Source organism: Chiloscyllium plagiosum, unplaced genomic scaffold (genome assembly GCF_037043375.1).
Source record: "Chiloscyllium plagiosum isolate Xiang-an unplaced genomic scaffold, Cpla_swu_hap1 HiC_scaffold_8, whole genome shotgun sequence".
NCBI classification, from domain to species: domain Eukaryota; kingdom Metazoa; phylum Chordata; class Chondrichthyes; order Orectolobiformes; family Hemiscylliidae; genus Chiloscyllium; species Chiloscyllium plagiosum.
Window position 1 is genome coordinate 85,188,987 of NW_028270146.1, and position 20,085 is coordinate 85,209,071.

The window sequence follows — 20,085 nt, forward strand, 5'->3', positions numbered from 1 at the left end:
TGTCTGCTTTAAATGGTTTGTTTTAGTCTCCCTTTTGTTGTGATAGCTTTGAGGAATGATGTATGAAAATTGCTGCCTAACTTTCTTACTCCACTCTTTTAGAAAATATTGAAAACTTGAGTAATCTCAGGGTGTTTGTTTTATCCCCAGAACTAAATGGAAACCTTATCGTTGTGGTTCTCTCAACATGGTCTGAAATTACTAATCATTTAGATCACCAGAAGATAGCCCTAATCATAACTGGCTAGCAAAGAATTGGCTAAGATTAAGTAAGCTCTTTTGTATGGCAGTGTGTCTGGAATGGAGTGTACTTTGTTGTGTATTAGAATAGTTTATTTAGATTTTTACGGCAATGTAAAATCTACACTCTTGTGTGAATGGACCTAAGCCGTACTTCTATGTGGCCTGGCATCTCTCTGACTAGTATCTTTTGCAAAAGAACTGTAGCTCTTCTTAGAGTAAAGGTAAACTCCCTTTTTATGCTTTAATTGCCACATTATGCCGAGACATCCACTATCTGTACCTGGTTCGAACATGAAGCCACTTAAACACTGAGTAGCAGCTGAGGAGAAGGAACAACATAATGTCTTGGGTATGGACAATTTATCAGAACCAGAATAGATTACTGACCAACATTTTAGAAAGGAATTGACCTGGGGAATGGTGTGTGGGATAATATCTATGGAGCTCTGCGCGAGCACAAATGCTTGTGTGTGTATTTGCATGGAATTGTCAAGTGAGAATCTTGTAGAGATGGCCAAGTTGTCATGTCTAGGTCCTGATAGCTTCATGAGTATTGGTGTATTAATTATGATATAACTGAAGTTGCACATGAATGGTTTAGTTTCATCCTGTAAAAGCAATGGAATTCGTATCTTGTTACTTCTCTAGAGTTCCAATGAATCTGCTTCGACTTAATCCACTCAACTGGGAGTATTTAATGTAAGACTAATTATGGTCTCCAGCAGGCATTAGTTTTGAGGTGGGGGGTATTTTCATCCACGATTTGAATGCAGAACACCCACAGTGAGATTCCAATAGACAGATGATGCAGTAAGAATTCTTAATTAATGTATGCAAAGTAAATGTTTTGTGCACAAGTTCAGTTCTCTGCATTTAATAAATCTGTTTGGATCAGATAATGAACGTTCACAATAATGTAAAAAAGACACATTTAAAGTGGTATAAAATGTTTACTAATGTATTGCATTTTAGTTAAATATTAACACTTAATATTTTAAAATATCTTTAGTACTTACCAAATATATTTCAGAAGAACTAGATACTAATTCGTCTCACCTCGATTCACTTGCAACTTTTGTTTGTAAATAGCAAAGTTTTTTTTCTATTGTGACCTGACTTGAATCCATGTCCAGCCACTTCTCATGTAGCTTCTGTTTATCAAAATGGCGCCTCTTAAAGTATAGAAGTAGTTTATCTTAAAAGCTTCATAAGTATGAAGTTTCCTTTGTTTTCTGTCATTATAAAGAAGTTAATGGAAGCATAGTGTGTTGAGTTTCTCAACAGTCCTAGCTGTTCCAAGAGAGGCTATCTTTACATGAATGGTTCTCGACACCAGGTAATTATCCTTCACAAGTTTAAATTGAAAAGTCATTATGTCAGGACATCTGAGAAATCCTGACATGAGTCTTTCAGATAAGTCCAGTATCTGACTATCTGCTGACTGGAATTTATTTTTTATTTAATGGTGGGATGTGGGTCGCTGTCGTGGCCAGTATTTATTGCCCATCCCTAATTGTCCAGAGGACAGTTAAGAGTCAACTATGTCATACGTATGCCAGACCAGGTAAGGACGGCAGATTGCTTTCTGTAAAAGTGCATTAGCGACCCAGATGGGTTTTTCCCCAATGTCATTATTAGACATTTAATTCCACCATTTGTCGCCATCAAACCCGGGACCCCAGAACATTACCTGAGTTTCTGGTTCACCTGCCTCTCCTCCAACCTAGTTTACTGCATCCGGTGCTCCCAATGTGGTTGTCTCTATAGCAGTGAGACCAAACATAAACTCGGGGAGCGTTTTGCAGAGCATCTTAGCCAAGGAGATTGTACAAACTCCGCACAGACAGTTGGAATCGATCCCAGATCCCTGGCACAGTGAGGCAGCAGTGCTCACCACTAAGCCACTGTGCTGCCCCTAAACTGAACTAATTCCATTTGCCTGCATTTGGCCTATAATCTTCCAAACATTTCCAATCCAGGAGCCTCTCCAAATCTCTCTCAAATGTTGTAATTGTACTCTCCTCAACCACTTCCTCTGGCAGCTTGTTCCATATGCACCCACCCTCTGTATGGGGAAAAATTGCCTCTTATGTCTCTTTTTAAATCTTTCCCCTCTCACCTTAAACCTGTGCCCTCTGGTTTTAGACTCCCTGACCCTTGTTATTCTCCTTTTCTATGCCGGCATTGATCTTCTCAAGCTCTGTGATCATCCCTTAGCCTCCCGATTACCAGGGGAAGAAGTCCCAGCCTCTCCTTATAACTCAAACCTTCTAGTTTCAGTAACATTCTTGTAAATCTTTTTTGCACCCCCTGCAGTCTAATAACATCCTTCTTATAACAAGGCAAATCGTGGCCTTGCCCATGTCTTCCACAGCTACAACATGATGCCCCAAGGTCCAGCTTGTTCAGGAAGTTATGATTTGAGATATTCGTTCAATTACTCCTTCATATAACACATCCATTTCACCTTGAGGCTTCAATGTTTTTCATTTCACAGGGGGCTTTCTTTTCAGGAAATGGGAGAAGTTAACTGGACAGCTTGTTCTTAGCAGGCTTCCTTCCAACTGAACCTGATTAAATAAGGACCTTTCGAAGCTAGATACTAGTCAAGAGTGGCCCCGTTACATTCTTAGTAAAGCAATTGCTTGCCACCATTCATATTTCAAATAAGTGGTTTTTTTTCTTTTTTTTAAAAAAAAAAGTAACCTGCTAAGCCACAGTCATTGTTAGATAACCTCTTATAAAGGAACGTCTACAGGCATTTCCACAAAAATTGAAATAAATTCCTTTTACCACAATTCTTCAAAAACACTGAGCAAAATTAATTATAAAGCATCTTCATCACCAAGTTTAAAAGATTTCTTTCTCATGAAATAGAATTTGTTTTCAGTATCAATGTGAGCGTGTTTGAAAGAGACTTTAATTAGCTTGCCAGAAGCTTATTTTTCAATTGTGCAAAATCTCAAATATTTTTAATTGAAATTTAAGGACTCCACACAGTGGATAGAGCATGTACACCCGAGTGAAGGTGCAAGGGGTTGAAGCTTTGGATGGCCTTCATGCAATGTTGGAGCCATTCTGCTTTCAGTGAAAGCCAGGCTTTCTTTCTGGCCTGTTTTGGATATGCAGATCCTGTAGATTGAACACTTTAAGGCAGTGATGGATGACATTTGTGTGTAAGTTTGTATGCGTAGAGAAGGCTATTAAGTAAGATGTTCCAGTCATACTGCATAGAAACAGGTCTTTCAGGTCAACCATGTCTATGTTGACCAGCAAACACCAAACTACGTTAATCCTATCTACCTGCACTTGGATGATGCTATGTGGCATCAGTGGATTTGATGTACAGGAATTCTAGTCACTATATAAATCCAGGATTTAAACATACTATCCACACTCGCATACTAAGTGAGCATTGTCAGAGGTGCCAACTTGTGGATCGCCCCCGAGACTCCAAAAGCTGCATAGGCACACAGCAATATGAAATGTATAAAAGAGGTAGGCACCAGCAATGAAGCTTTCAGACTGTGTGTTAGTCTCCACTCTGGACAGAGCACCGTGGTAACTGTCCCACCTTAAAAAAGACAAGTGTGTGCCTGTCAAAACCTTAAATGGGCAAAAACAAACACGTCCGCGCCAGCTTTAATGAAACCATGAATTGCGGATGCTGGAAATCCGAAACACAAATAGCTAGAGAAACTTGGCAGGTCTGATAGCACCTGTGGAGAGAAAGCAGAGTTAACGTTTCTAGTCCAGTGGCCCTTCAGAATTGGTAGCAGCGAGGAAAGGCTAGTATTTACGCTGAAGACTGGGATTGGTGTGTGAAAAGGAGTGAGCAGATAGGCATAGACGGAGCCCAGAGAGAGATAGAGAATGACAGACAAAGGAGCGGATGATGGTATGTTGGGGAGAAAGAAAAGCTGATAATAGGTACCATTAGTGGGTGAAAATGAGTTGGCTGTGCTGAAAGCAGCCCATATCATTGACGGAGCCTGTGTGGGGTGAGGGGGAGTGATGGTTGGTAAAGGATATAGAAGAAAGTGTTCAGGCTGTAGAATAATTGAACTCGATTGCTGCTTTCTGAAGGCTGTAGGGTTCCCATGCGGAAAATAAGATGCTTCCTTTCAGCTTGTGCTGAGCTTCACTGGAGCACTACAAAAGTTTGTTCGCCGGGGTGTGTTGAAGTGGCAGGCAATTTGGATCGTTTTTTGCAAACAGAAAATAGGTGTTCCGTGAAGCGGTCTCAGTCTGCGTGACCTCTTCCCCACTGTCGAGGGGACCACGTTGTGAGCAGCGCGAACGATAAACTGGATTGAGCAAAGTGCAGGAAAATCGCTGCTTCACCTGGAACTTGAATGAAACATTGTGTTCCACGTGTGAAGTACTCTAGCAATTTCTGATTTTGGTAGATTTAGCACAAACAAGACCTTTTTGACATTGACAATCATTGCATCCTGACCTGAATTTGTTATTTATCAACTTGGATATTTATCACTGAGGCGAGAAGACCGTCCGATGTACAATCTGTATGATTGTATAGGTCATAAACTTGGGAATTCCCTTCCTTAATCCAATCCACCAATTTTTCTTTCTCTTCACCAATTAGAATCCTCTCCTGAGGGTTGTTGAGCTGTAGTTTGTGATTTTTGAACAGTCAGGGGAGTAAGGCAGCCCCTCGTCTCCGGGATCAAACCCCATGATTTTGGTGTTCTTTTGCAACACACCAACTGGATTAACTGCTCCATCATCACCCACTCTGTTCCAACACAATCTCCCACACTTTACCCAGCCCTATTCACTCCCCTCTATCATTCTGTTTAGATGCTCCCTAAAATGTAAAATCAGTTTGACCAAGCTGTCGTAGTGTCTCCTTTAGCTCAGTGTCAATCTTTGTCAGATTACACTCTGGTGTATTGCCTGGTGAAACCTCAGACCTTGAATGTGATAGAAATGTGATTTGTTGCATAACCCCCATGTCATAAGTGAGTTTGCCATATTATGTATGCTTTTCACAGGTGTTACTTGTCTTGGAGACATATTATTTGTGCTGTAGTGATTCTCTTATAGGGGAAAAAATCAATGCTGTTTCTGTTGGAAAATGAGTTCAGTGTAACTTCAATTGAATGTGAGTACCTTGTCCATCAGAAGTCTGAGACATATTAAAACTGCATCATGGATATTGAAAAACTCTTGTAAACAATGGAGACAATATTGGAGCAAACTGAAAAAGCGACATAACGGGTAAAGGTGAGTGGAGATAGCCAAGCAGAAGGGGAAATGGAAAGAGTCAGAAGATCTGGTTGAAGTTGAGCAATGGATATATAAGGAAGCTGGGGAACATTTAAAGATTTAGTAACAGCAGTGGCTGTGCATCACTTGAGCAGAGATGATCTGTGGCAAATTACATTGATTTCATTTTTTTAGAATTAATTTATTGTCTTGCCATACCAACATAAAATGAATGCAATATGAATTATAACACAATTGTTATAACACTATTTCAATCCAGCCAGACTATGTTGGTGTATATTCCCCACACAGGTTTTTGGAATTCCTTGTAGCCACCTTGTTCCTTTACCCTTACACTGCACTTACCCCCTTTCCTTGAACTATTCGTATAACCTAGTCTTAAATGGTCAAATGTCTCCTGCTTTAGTTACTGGAATAGTCCAATGTATTACAGTACTGGGAATAAGATATGTATCACTTTCAGAATTAAAAATTTGATTTATGCAGATTGTATTCCACTTGAGAAATGCAATTCAATTTATTGCATTTGTAATTTTTTTAACAAAAGGTGCACTGCATTTCCACAGACATGTTAAAACTAAAATGCATAGCCATATATTACCAAAGCTCCTTGTCTTCCACTCATCAGAATAAATGCAAGCATTGCAAGTTTCAAACAATTGCGGTCTGCGCTACTGTGCTAGGAAAGGTATTTGATTGGTTGGCAAGTCACTGCCAGTGAAGTAATCATCGGGAATCAAAGCCCACCCCTAAGTCACTGGGTATTTCAAAAAAAGGTCCTGTTTATGAACATCTGTGACTTCTAACAAGTATAAGTGATCCGCACTACGAACGCAACTAATTATCTTAGATTAGTTGTTATGTAGCAATTTGCCCCCTCAGAATTGTTCAGCAAGTGTTGCTCAATTTTGAAATTGCACCTAATGCCTACTACATTTTCTTTTACTGCTTATTTCATGGCAATGCCTCGGCCAATTGAAGTTGACTTGTCTGCCAATCAACACTTTTCTCCTGTCATATAAATTGTTTAATCAGTTAAAGTTTGGCGTTCTTGCATTTCTCCTGATAAGTGCAAGACAAAGCCTCACAACATTTGTCTGTTCAGCAATATTGAAGTTCTGTCCAAATAAGTGACTGGGTGTTATTTTAATGGAGAAAAATCAAATTCTGAACAGTGCGTCATGAATTGTACCCATATCAAACACTTGGCGAAAAGTCATGCGACATCTGATGAAGGTGAAACACTCTGAAAGCTTGTGATTAAATAAATCAGTTGGACTATAACCTGGTATTATATGACTTCTGAGTCTGTGCACCCCAGTCCAACACCAGCACCTCCACATCATAAACTTAGTGCAATAGCAATCAGAAACAGCCTGTAGTTTGTCTGTAAAATGCTGAAGTTATGAATGGCATGAATAAAATCTAGGCTCTTGTTTGTAACCTCTATTATTGATGCAGTGTGTTCTTTTTCTTCCCCCTTTAGGCCAGTAAATGTCATTAATAGTTATTGAGCTATCTTTCCAATTTCAGTTAAGTAAAATAATTCAGCTTAATCAGGATTGCGATACCACTGATACTTCACAAGCCAAGATCTCTCCAATTGCTGTATCTAACTGTAAAATCTTTAACCACATCAACAACAAAATATATTTTTGAATGGATTCCAGGCCAAGTTTCAAGTCCAACAGCTTTCCATAATAATTGAAAATGAGAAAATGACTAAAATGGGAACTCTATTGCTGGATCTGTGAGAATTATGAACTTTGCCCACCAGCTTTCTTCTATTTCCCTCCTGTAATAAAGCTAGTCAACAACAAGATTTTATTTTACAGTGATGTTTCAATCAGAATTTTCTCAGAATGCAAACTTGAGCCAGTAGGAATAGTACCTGCGTAACTGGGTAAGCAGATGCTGATATAAAACCCACAGAGAAGCCATCTCCAAGAACATGAAATGGATCATCATTAGAATCTCAATTTTGCCTATGATGTTGGCAGAGTTGGAGAGTTTGAGTTATAGGGAGAGGCTGAATAGGCTGGGGCTATTTTCCCTGGACCATTGGAGGCTGAGGGGTGACTTTAAAGAAGTTTATAAAATTATCAGGGCCATGGATAGGATAAATAGACAAGATCTTTTCCCTGGGGTACAAGAGTCCAGAACTAGAGGGCCTAGGTTTAGGGTGAGAGGGGAAAGGTTTAAAAAGAGCCTAAGGGACAACTTTTTCACGCAGAGGTTGGTACGTATATGGAATGATCTGCCAGAGGAAGTGATGGAGGCTGCTTCAAAAACAACATTTAAAAGGCATCTGGATGGGTATATAAATAGAAAGGGTTTAGAGGGATATGGGCCAAGTGCTGGCAAATGAGACTAGATTGATTGATTTAGGATATCTGGTCGGCATGAACAAGTTGGACTGAAGGGTCTGTTTCCGTGCTGTACGTCTCTATGACTCCATAATTGAAGGTATATTAGATAAAATTGCATAGTGCCATTCACAGCTTCAGGATAACCAAAAGCAATTTCTAACAGTAGTAGTATTTTCTTGAACTGGAGTCTTTGTTGTAATTCAGGAAACACAACAGTCAATTTGTGCACTTAAAAAAGAAATCTCTCAAACAGCAATATTATAGTCATTTTTTTTAAATTTGAAGTGATATTGATTTGAGTTATAATTATTGGTTAGGAAATTGTTGCTAAACTCTATGAAAATGTCCCATGGTATTGTGTTCCACACCTGAGATGCAGCTTCTGTTTAAAATCCCAGTGCCTCAGACAGAATGATGTGCCCTCATTAGTGCACTGGAGATGTCAGGCATAATTTTTGGGTTTCAATCTCTGGCATGAGAGCTAATCCGTGACCATCATACCCACAAATGTGCATGGAAGCAACTGATTAACACTGGCATTAGAGTGAGGATATGAACTATGTGTCAAACTATGTAGGTGCATTTAAGGCGAAGCAAGTAAACCGGAGGAAGGAACAGGAGCAAGTATCGATAGCGTGTCATAAAGCAGATAGAAGGATAATTTGACTACCAAATAGACCTGTTGGGTCATAGTCATAGAGATGTACAACATGGAAACAGACCCTTTGCTCCAACCCGTCCATGCCGACCAGATATCCCAATCCAATCTAATCCCACCTGCTAGCACCCGGCCCATATCTCTCCAAACCCTTCCTATTCATATACCCATCCAAATGCCTCTTAAATATTGAAATTGTACCAGCCTCCACCACTTCCTCTGGCAGCACAAACCACCCTCTGCATGAAATAGTTGCCCCTTGAGTCTCTTTTATATCTTTCCCCTCTCACCCTAAACCTATGCCCTCTAGTTCTGGACTCCCCGACCTCAGGGAAAAGACTTTGTCTATTTGCCATTTCCATGCCCCTCATAATTTTGTAAATCTCTGAGGTCACCCCTCAGCCTCCGACGCACCAGGGAAAACCGCCCCGGCCTGTTCAGCCTCTCCCTATAGCTCAAATCCTCCAACCCTGGCAACATGCTCGTAAACACTATTTGCACGCAATATTCCAACAGTGGCCTAACCAATGACCTGTACAGCCGCAACATGACCTCCCAACTCCTGTACTCAATACTCTGACCAATAAAAGAAAGCATACTAAAGTGAATGACAATAAGTCATGTACTGTTCATTGCATTGTGCATATCTTGTTTAGGAACAGCTTTAAGAAAGCATCAGGGAGCAACCTTCTATTATTTCGGGATGTGGGAATAGAGTCGGAACCACCAGCTAAACAATGATTACCGCAGGCATTGAACCTTGCAGCCCACCATTTGTTCGTGGATTCAAAACAGGAAAGACAGACTTATCAAATGCTTTTACCAACTGATGAAATATTGTACAGTGTTTATACCACAAAGTTCTGAGACTCACTTTTGTCACACCTTGATCAGACTAAATCAAAGCAGCCACCAATTAGACTTGTAAAGTAAAAGGATCAAAACCCAGCCCATATTCTATAACTCAGTGAGAATGTTTGCTTGTCCTCTTGTACAGCCGCAGTGCTAACAAGGGAGACTTAATTTTCGTAACAATGGGAAGCTCTTAACAAAAGAGGATTTTCTGGACTCGAGCCAGGAAATGCTGGAAAAATGCAAACGCTCACACAGCATCTAAGGTCGGAGCAACGCAGATAACATTTCAAAGTTGATGACCTTCCGTTAAAATGTGGATTTTCTGTTCTACTGTGGACACCAGAAAGATGTCACTTAATCGTGAAGCTAATGAAGCTGAGTGAAGAGTCATTAAATTGGAAGTTGCATACTTCTCATACATCTGATCAGGTGAAATGATGAATTCTGCTAGTATAGAGTACAATCACTTGGCTTAGTGTCCAATCTTTTTAAAAAAAAAAATCCCAAGGGACTTTGTCTAGGTGGCCTGCTAGTGGAAGCATTTTTATGAAGTAACCATGAATCACTTGAATTAAATGGAAGCTGCTGATATTCAGGGCAAAACCCAAGTGAAATTTTCCCTGATCATTGTTTTAACAGGATCATTGTCTCATGCTGTCCCAGAATGTATTAGACTACTGGAGGATAACTTCCTAAGAATCTGGAGCCTTCCAAAATCTGTTGACTGTCCACATGATTAGATCCAAACCCGTCAATGAAGAATTTTGGCACTTTTTTGGGATAAACAAGTTTTCATTTTGAAACCTGTATTAAACCCTGCACCGGATTTTTGGCATCTATTCATAGTCCTGTCTCTTTAAATTTATCTGGAAAGCAGATCACCGAATGGATTTGAGCATGTGCCAGAAACCATTCTACTGGACCTGATTCTAGTTAATTATTCTTATAGCTTTACTTTATTCCTTTCCGCAAATGCAAGTTTCTTTCAATGGCAGGCTCTCTTCTGCAGTCAAATGGATAAATAATGAAGAAACAGTGGCCTTTTGTCAGAATACTCTGGATTTGGCCACTTTTCAGAATGGCTGGCAGTTTAACACTTGGCTGAGGGAACGTTAGAGGAATGGGAATAAAACACTCGGTGTATGTAATGCACCTTGTAATTGATTTTTTTTATTATCAAGATGAGATTGTGCATTCAACAATATTCTGATAGAAGGTCACAGACTTTAAAGACATTATCTGGGCGAGGATCACAGATGCATTTTGACTAATGTCTACGAAGATGAGAAAACCTAACAAGATTACAGTGCCATGTAATCCCTACTTGTGGTGTATGTCATCTCAATTGCTGAACAGCTCTCTGGTTCTGTCAGACAAAAACATGCAATTTTCCTGAAGGTGAGAAGAAATATTTGATCCTTGTGCCAAGATGTTAGGGTGCAGAAAATGGCAAGATTGATGTTTCATATAAGGTGCCATTCTTTCAGTATTTAATGTTAAGTAAACATTGGTTGAAAACATATTCTACTTATAGATTTTCCCAATGTTCCTTTTAGTGAAATAAGTCAACAAAGAATGGTTATTGGTCAGCCATGATTTCACTGATAGGAACAGGTTTCCAAAGCTATTGCAGTTAATGTGAACTCTAAAAGGAATTAACAATAAAGGCTAATCTTAAACCTGCTTTCATTAGAATGTTGGCAATAAAGCAAACGTGAGCGATCATCTGATTTCATTTTGCCAAACAATGTTTTTGTATTTGGCTGCATAAAACAGTGGTTTCATTGGTTCCTGTTAAAGATGTTATCAATCATTCTCTAATCAATGTGCTGCTTGAGATGAGTGTTTAGAGACATAGAGTCATAGAGATGTACAGCACGGAACTAGACCTTTGGTCTAACTCTTCCATGCCGACCAGATATCCCAACCCAATCTAGTCCCACCTGCCAGTACCTGGCCCATATCCCTCCAAACCCTTCCTATTCATATACCCATCCAAATGACTTTTAAATGTTGCAATTGTGCTAGTCTCCACAACTTCCTCTGGCAGCACAAACCACTCTCTGCATGAAATAGTTGCCCCTTGAGTCTCTTTTTATATCTTTCCCCTCTCACCCTAAACCTATGCCCTCTAGTTCTGGACTCCCTCACCCCAGGGAAAATACTTTGTCTATTTATCCTATCCATGCCCCTCATGATTTTTGTAAATCTCTATAAGGTCACTCATCAGCCTCCACGCTCCAGGGAAAACAGCGCTAGCCTATTCAACCTCTCCCCATAGCTCCAACCCTGGCAACATCCTTGTAAATCCTTTCTGAACCCTTTCAAGTTCCACAATATCTTTCCGATAGGAAAGAGACCAGAATTGCACACAATATTCCAACAGTGGGCTAACCAATGTCCTGTACAGCCGCAATATGACCTCCCAACTCCTGTGCTCAATACTCTGACCAATAAAAGAAAGCATACTAAACCTTTAATAAAATATGCTAAAACTGAAGAATAAGTTGTGTAGATAATTGTTCTTTCAATCTTGCGTCCATCAGTATATTCTTCAAGGTGAGTGCCAAACAATTTATTGTTGGAATTTGGTTCAGTGAGATTGATTTTTTTCATTGGGATTTCATTCATCCATGCATTATCTGCATCAAATAATGGATATGTACAGAAGTATAACTTTAATTTTCATGTTAACTTGTTTATTTACAGTTTGGTGGGAGGAGGAAATTCTCAACTTGAGATAACTAATGTAGTCATTTGCTTGCTTGGTCTTTTTATAAAATGCTGAACATTGATGTTGGAATCTAAAATAACAGCAGAAAAAAATCCCTGAGAATCTTGATAAAGATCATTTGAGTAGAAGGCTTCATTTTTGCCTTTATAGATTATTTGCTAATTTGTTCAGTTCTATGTTTCTGTGCCAATCAAAAGTATTTTAGTAATGAGGTGACAGCGACATGGCTCAGTGGTTTGCACTGCTGCCTCTCAGCACCAGGGTGCCAGGTTCGATTTCAGCCTTGCGTGACTGTCTGTGTGGAGTTTGCACCTTCTCCCTGTGTCTGCGTGGGTTTCGTCTGGGTGCTCCGGGTTCCTTTCACAATCCAAAGATGTGCAGGTTAGGTGGATTGGCCATGCCAAATTTCCCATAGTGTTAGGTGAATTAGTCAGAGGGAAATGGGTCTGGGTGGGTTACTCTTCGGCGGGTCGGTGTTGGCTTGTTGGGCCAAAGGGCCTGTTTCCACACTGTAGGGAATCTAATCTAATCTAATCTAATCTTGAAGCACTATTTTTGGTTATCATACCACGGGGCTACTAAGAATTGGTTAGCAGTGCCAAGTTGATGGGGCATGGGAACCCTGTGTATAAATAGATAACTCATCACATTGTATAGATTTTATTAAGTTTCACAGTAATTTACAGAGAATTGCAAAACTGGTTAGTGCAAGCCTTGGAATATTGCGTGAACAATCTCCCGATTTCAAGGAATTGTTGCATTGAAGTTTCCTTCTCCGTCGCAACACCTCAACCAGTCAGCAGACTTGCCAACTAATCTACACTACTTGCTACTATGGCACAACAGAATTCTTTCATTTGTCCTGATGAATGCAAGATGAAAAGCTTCAGAAATCTGTCTCTTCAGCAGTATTGAGATTGAATTCCTTTCCTCATATTGTGATGGTTTCTCAAGGAAAGGGAAATGTCTTTTTATTCTGAAATACTGCAGTAAGCATAAATATCTGCCCTTTCTCTCATATATAACCTTTTCAGAACAAATCATGATCCATAATTCATTGAGCCAATGAGCTTTTATTGTATAAAGAAATTTAATACATGTTAAAAGTATTGACTTAAGAGCCTCAGTGCTATGTTGGGGAAAAGCGTCCGTTGAATATTCTGTTTCCGAGAACAAAGTCAAGTTATGAGAGAACCATATTCTATAAAGGTTAAACCTTCAGGTTTTAGGTTAATTTAATTGGATACTATTATTTGATCAAAAGCAGAAACTCTTCTGGAGAAGTATAGTTAATTTTCAAGACAATTAACTACACTGCAATCAGTAAATAGTTAAATGAAATTAATGTTGTCATCTTTGTAGAACAACTCTTTTAATTATTTATTCAGCAGTACAATTAATGAATGAAATTCTGAACTTCCAAAAGATCTCCTTTAGCTAAAAGTTGGCATTTATGCTTAACATTTTGAGCATTTGAAGCAATATAACAATGTGGATATTTTGCATTAAAGTGTTTTGATTGAATGGTGGATCTGACTGGGATGTGGTTTGGTACACTGGAATTCCATGCATGGTTAGACTCCTATTTGGATCAAGAGTGTGGTGCTGAAAAAACACAGCAGGTCAGGCAGCACCCGATAAGCTGGAAAATCTACGTTTCGGGCAAAAGGATTCCTGATGAAGGGCTTTTGCCTGAAACGTGGATTTTCCTGCTCTTCGGATGCTGCCTGACCTGCTGTGCTTTTCCAGCACCACACTCTCTACTCTAATCTCCAGCATTTGCAGTCTTCACTTTTTCTCCTATTTGGATCTCTGTCAATTGTAAGCTAGACTCATTGCGATTAGTACCTGAATAGTTGAGAAGTATGACAAAATAGCCCTGGAAGATGCATTAACATATCTTTCATGCTTTTTTTTCCTTTCTAACTGTTATGTGTCCACACACTGGAGAGCAATCAATTTTCATTAGTTAACCTTTCAATTTCTCTTTCATTAACTGGAATCAGTACAGAACAAGGACACCCAAATGAACACATCTCAGTCCACATAAAAATTCGGATTGGCTTATATTTATTAGTGACAACTGGCCACCAGTTTTGGTTGATTACAATCATACCATTATAAAGGGGCTAGGTGTAGTGGTAGCATTCCTGCCTTTAAGCTCAGTGCCCCAGGTTCAGGTCCCACCCGCTCCAGAAATTGGTAGGTTGACTGAAAAATATATCTAGGTGCACAAAGAAGGAATGACGAGTGGGCATTCTCCTGGAGGGGAAGAGAGCGCGATACTTTTAAAGGGCCGAAAGTAAGAGGTCATTTTAAAACCGAGTTGAGTCTGGTGCTGGAAAAGCACAGCTGGTCAGGCAGCATCTGAGGAGCAGGACAGTCGATTTTTCAAGCATATGCTCTTCTTCTGAAAATTCCTGATGAGCTTATGCTCGAAACATCGAGTCTCCTGTTCCTCAGATGCTGCCTGACCGGCTGTGCTTTTCCAGCACCACATTCTTCGAGTCTGATTCCCAGCAGCTGCAGTCCTCACTTTCTCCAAGGCAATTTAAAACACAAACACATCAATCATGCCATTATGTATACTTTGTAAGCATGAATGAGGATGTGGAGTACATTTCCTCATTTCAGTTGTTACAGCTGAACTCTGTCGGAAGCCTTTGGCTGCTGGTGGAAAAGTGAATGCTGAATGAATTTGCCTTTGCCCTCAAAAATGAAGTGAACGCCACCTCCAAATGTGGCCTTCCTGCCTGGTGCCCGGAGTATAAACACACAAGTGGTTTTGTGCCTTTGAATGATCCCAGCTTCAGCACACTGTGCTGCACGTGGTGTTGCCCCACTGACGGAAAAAGATTGTTGGCAACTTTGATTTCCTTTTGGTAAAGAATAGTTGTGCTTTGCCAAGACAGGTACATTAGAATGGAACGTCTATTCCTATTCAAGATCTGCATTTGCCTGGAAGGAGAATGAGATTCTTGTTCCAAATTGTAGTGAATGATACTATTAACAAATGGCAAAATTTCCATATATTCAAACCGACTGTTTGCACTCCTTGCTCAGATCACGAATTATTAATTTTCCACCACACGTTAATTCGGCCATAAATTCCCTTGCCTTATGATTGCATTTGATTTTTGTTATGAAATTTTTGAAATTTATTACTTGGCTACTGAGGAAGAATGAAATAGTACAAGCCTCAACTTCTAAAAAGAAATAACAGCAACTAAACTTCCAACTAATAGGAGCCAAAGGCACCAAGTGCGAAGAAGTAAGCCCATTCCAGTTCAGTTTGAAGGTATTCATTTTATTTGCAATTACCATTTGGGTTCTGGTTGCGTGGTTTGTAACACTTCCAGAGTGAAGTGCAAGTGAATGGTAGGTTCACATTCAGTACATGCTTCTGAGTTCAACCTCCACTGGATAGCAGCGTGAAGATAACTACAAGAGGATCCACACTTTGCAGAATCAACAGAAATGATGCAGTGCAGAATGAGGCCATCCGGCCCATTGTATATGCAGTAGCTCATTAAATGCACATCAGTAGCTATTACTAATCCCCTGCTGTTTACCCCCCTATCTTTGCACATTATTTTGTCCAGATAATCATCCAGTGCTATCTTTGTAGAAATGGTTTAAAAATGATCAAATGAGTCAGTGGGCTGGGAAAATGGCAGATGGAGGTCAATCTGGATAAATGCAAGCTTCTGTATTTTGGCACAACAAGCGAGGGTAGAGCTTATACAAATAATGCTAAGGCCTTGGGTAGTGTTGTAGAATAGAGGGACCTAGGGGTGCAGGTACATAATTCTTTAAAATTTGCATCATATATAGGCAGAATGGTTAAAAAGGCATTTGGCACACTTGCCTTCATTACTCAATCCTTGAAGTTGGGACGTTACGTTGAGGTTGTACAGGACATTGGTGAGGCCTCTTCTGGAATACTCTGTCCAATTCTGGTCATCCAGTTATAGGAAGGATGTTATCAAGCTGGAGAGGGTTCAGAAGAGATTTACCAGGATGTTGCCAGGTATGGCAGGTTTGAGTTATAAAGAAAGGCTGGGAATTTTTTCATTGGAGCATAGGAGGTTGAGATGCAAGCTGATAGAAGTCTATGAAATAATGAAAGGTAGAGATAGGGATGATGGGAGTTGTCTTTTCCCTAAGATGGGGAATTTCAAGACAAGGGGGTACATTTTAAGGTGAGAGGAGAGAGATTTAAAAAAGACATGAGGGATAAATGTTTTGCACAGAAGGTGGTTCCCGTGTGGAATGAACTTCCTGAGGAAGTGGTAGGTGTAGGTACAATTACAACATTTAAAACACATTTGGAGAGATACATGAATCTAAAAGGTTGGGAGGGATATGGGTCAGGAGCAGACAGGTGAGACTAGTTTGGCATTATTGAAGGTATGGACTGGTTGGACCAAAGGGTCTGCTTCCGTGCTGTATGACGCTATGAATTTGCCCTCAAAGGTCAGCCTGAAATGTATGTGCTTTTCTTCAAGAAACTCGAGAACAGCCAAAAAAGAACAGGCCCACTCTCAGCTGACCAATAGAAGTGGCCATTTGTGTTCCACTTTTGGAGTTGACTCACTGCTTTGGTCAAAGGGAGGATTTCTAATCTGTTTGGGTTCAGAATGATTGAGCCAGATCTTGCTTCTGAGGTTTCGGTGGTCAAAGAAATGTAAAGGGGACCTGGGACTGCTCTCTGTGCTTCTGGAACTTTCCGTTGAGGCCCTGCTGTCAGATGTAAGGGATTAATGCCTGCCAGAGACCAGAGGAAGAGACTAGTATCTTCCAACTAAGCATGGGGGGGGCTGTTGGAGCAGGTTCACAGCAAGCCTGTGGTCCCTTAAGGCAAGCTACAATGTTATCAAGAAGTTTGAGGAATTCATGGATATGGGACAGATAAGTGATGCTAAACCTCCGTACCTAAGACATTCCCAACATTGAGCATAACACCCCGAAGTGTAACATGACTCTACTCAGCGCCCTCCCTCAGGAGGGTTGCCTCTCAATCAGTATTAACTACAGAGAGATTTGTTTTCATCTTTGTGTCACCTCCCAGCTGTGCCTCACAATTACTGTCTCCAATTGCTATCCTTTCCTCTTTGAGTTAAGTTGGAAGTCATTTCTCAGAGTGAACACACATTCGGCAGAAGTGCTGTGAGCATAAACCTCTCAAATCTGGCCATGGCTGGAGCTCCTCTGTTTCAATGATTAAAAATTTCCAATTATGCAGCTCTCATCATCATCATCATCATCTATCTACCCTGTCCCTTTGGTGCCATTCTCATCTTATTCTAGCCCTATCCTGCCCCTCTCTGCATCAGGAACAAGTCATTACTGATGGGATATTTCGCAACTGATCAGCATGGCACATCCCTGTTCCGCTTACAGGACACTTCTGAACTTCGATGAATCTCCTCCTTGCACTGTGCTGGCAGCTATCACAATGCTGCAGCAGGGATACTGTGTTGTCTGGGAAATGCACTCTGCTTACGGACTGAACTAGGCTGTATCTTGGCTGTTCACTTGCTGTCTCAGCACTCTATCACCTAGAGCCTCCCTCAATGCTCATAGCATCACTGCTTTCCCTTGCCTTTTCGCATTTTGCTCCCTTAAGGGACAACTTGCTGTCAGTGAGAATCTCCCCTCGATGTCCAGACCCAGTTAAAAGATGGAGCAAAATATTCTTGAAATCAGGATAGGTCTCACTGGACAACTTGTGCAGTTCTACCACATTTCTTGCGGTAATCCATGCTGTTCAAGCCCCTATACAATTCTGCTTTTCTTTTGCTATTATAATACATGGAAGCATAGAAATTAGGAGCAGGGGTGGGCCATTCAGCCCTTCAAACCTGCTTAGGACACTCTCCATATGATCGTGGCTGATCATCCAACTCAGTACCCTGTTCCCACTTTCTCCCCATACTCTTTCAGTCCTAAGAACCAAATCCAATTCCTTGAAAGCGTTCACTATTTTAGCCTTACCCACTTTCTGTGGCAGAGAATTCCACAGGCTCACCACTCTCTGGGTGAAGAAATTTCTCCTGCCCCAGTCCTAAATGGCTGACCCTGTACCTTTTAAACCGTGACTCCTGATTGTGGACTCTCTGGTCATCAGCGATGTTCTCCTTCCATTTACCATCCAGTCCTGTCAGAATTTTCTAGGTTTCTATGAGAGCACCCCTCATTCTTCTAAACTGCAGTGAATATAGTTCAAACTGATCCAGTCTGTCTTTGTGCATCAGTCCTGCCATCCAAGGCACCAGTCTGATAAATACATGTTGCACTTTCTTGATGGCCAGAACACCATTCCCCAGAAAAGGGGACCAAAACTGCCAGTGATACACCCGATGTGGTCTCACAATGGCCCTGTATAATTGCAGCAAGATATCTCTTCTCCTTTACTCGAATTGTCTTGCCATGGAAGCCAACATGCCATTTGCCTTCTTTCTGACTAGAGAATGAATCGAGTTGGTAGGTCAGTTCACTTGTCATTTATTTGTTTGGACAGAATAAGTATTTGAACTTTCTTTTTCTATATGAGCAAATGGCTTCTTTTCCCCTCTGTTTGAATGTTTCTTTATCAAGGAAGACTTCTTCAAGTCCTAGCTAACAAAAATAAATAGTGCGGGAGCAAATAGTTTGCATGAACCTTTGCAGTAGTTGTGCAACCAAGTTGTTTGGAAATAGCACAAATCCTAAAATGACTCTGTCCATAATTAGACACAGCCCAGACTGAGCAATAGACATCCTTGCATGAAGAGAGCGAGAGAGAGATGGTGGTTGTAGCTAAAAGGGAACCACTCTGCATCAAACATGGCTGATCACTTCCACTCTTGTAGCCTGCCATGGGCATGTTGGAAAGATTAAGCAGGTTGATCGCCAACTCTGTTTGGCCACAACATGAATATTACTTGTGTGGCTAATTAGTCCCAAAGTGGGGCTTGAACCGAGAGGTTCTGGTTCAGAGGCAGCCCTTTGAGCCACAAGACCGCCTGCGTAAAGTGACACCCAAGTAGTGTACTGCATCAACAAGTTTCGCCAAGAGAAAGCTGTATAGTTTCAAAATTCTGAATGAATCCTCGTTAAAAGTTTTTTTTTCTTTCTCCATTCTTTATGGAGAGATTATCAAATGTATTAAAAGAACCATAATGGATGACTACTACTTATGATGCTGTAATCGTTAATATGCAATTACAAGGATAATTGCAAGCAAATGATTGATAACTTTGACATACATTGCAAAATCTGGCAATATGTCACCAGAGAATACAGATAAATGTTGACTCTCCTAGTTGCTGTTGTAGAAGAAATCTATCCTTCAAAATGGTAACTGTTTTTCTGTAAGGGAGTGATTGTTCAAGTGCATTGCTTCCCATATTTTATAATCATATTTAAATCTCTATTGGTAATATTAGCTGTACTATTTATAAATAGGATCAGCATGATTCTGTATTTGGAAATAAATAGATAAGTCTGTACTTCTGTACAATTACAAAAATACTTCTGGCCCAAGCCCAGAATCAATATTTATTATTTTAAAGGCCTGATCCGCTTGTACAAAATGCAGGATAAAATCAGAAACTGAAAATATAGTGTAAACAGAGCCTGCATCTTGCTGCAGTTCTCATGGCTTTAAACCAGATTAGCTCTCTATCTAAATAATCTGCAGCTTGGCATTTTACTTAATGTTGGTACTTCATGGTCTGTTCAGTTACGTAGGTGAGGAAGTTCCATACATGGTAGTATTTTTTTTTAAATCCTGCATTTGGGATGTTTAAAAAAATTTTGGATAATGTACTTTATGTAATAACTCAAGGGCTATGAGCATATTAAAACATTGAATCTTGTGGGGTAAGGGGGATAATGAATGAAAAGTTCTCAGTTTTGCTGATTAATGCTATTCAATTTGAGACGACATCAGACACTGCACCAAAAATACACTGTGTACTAAAACCTACCGA

At 40.2% G+C, this 20,085-nt stretch overlaps 1 protein-coding gene across 1 annotated transcript in view; it reads left to right on the forward strand.

Moving 5' to 3' along the window:
* Positions 1-20,085, forward strand: part of LOC122553776 (cysteine-rich motor neuron 1 protein) — a 240,517-nt gene that overhangs the window by 55,963 nt on the left and 164,469 nt on the right. The window lies entirely within an intron of this gene.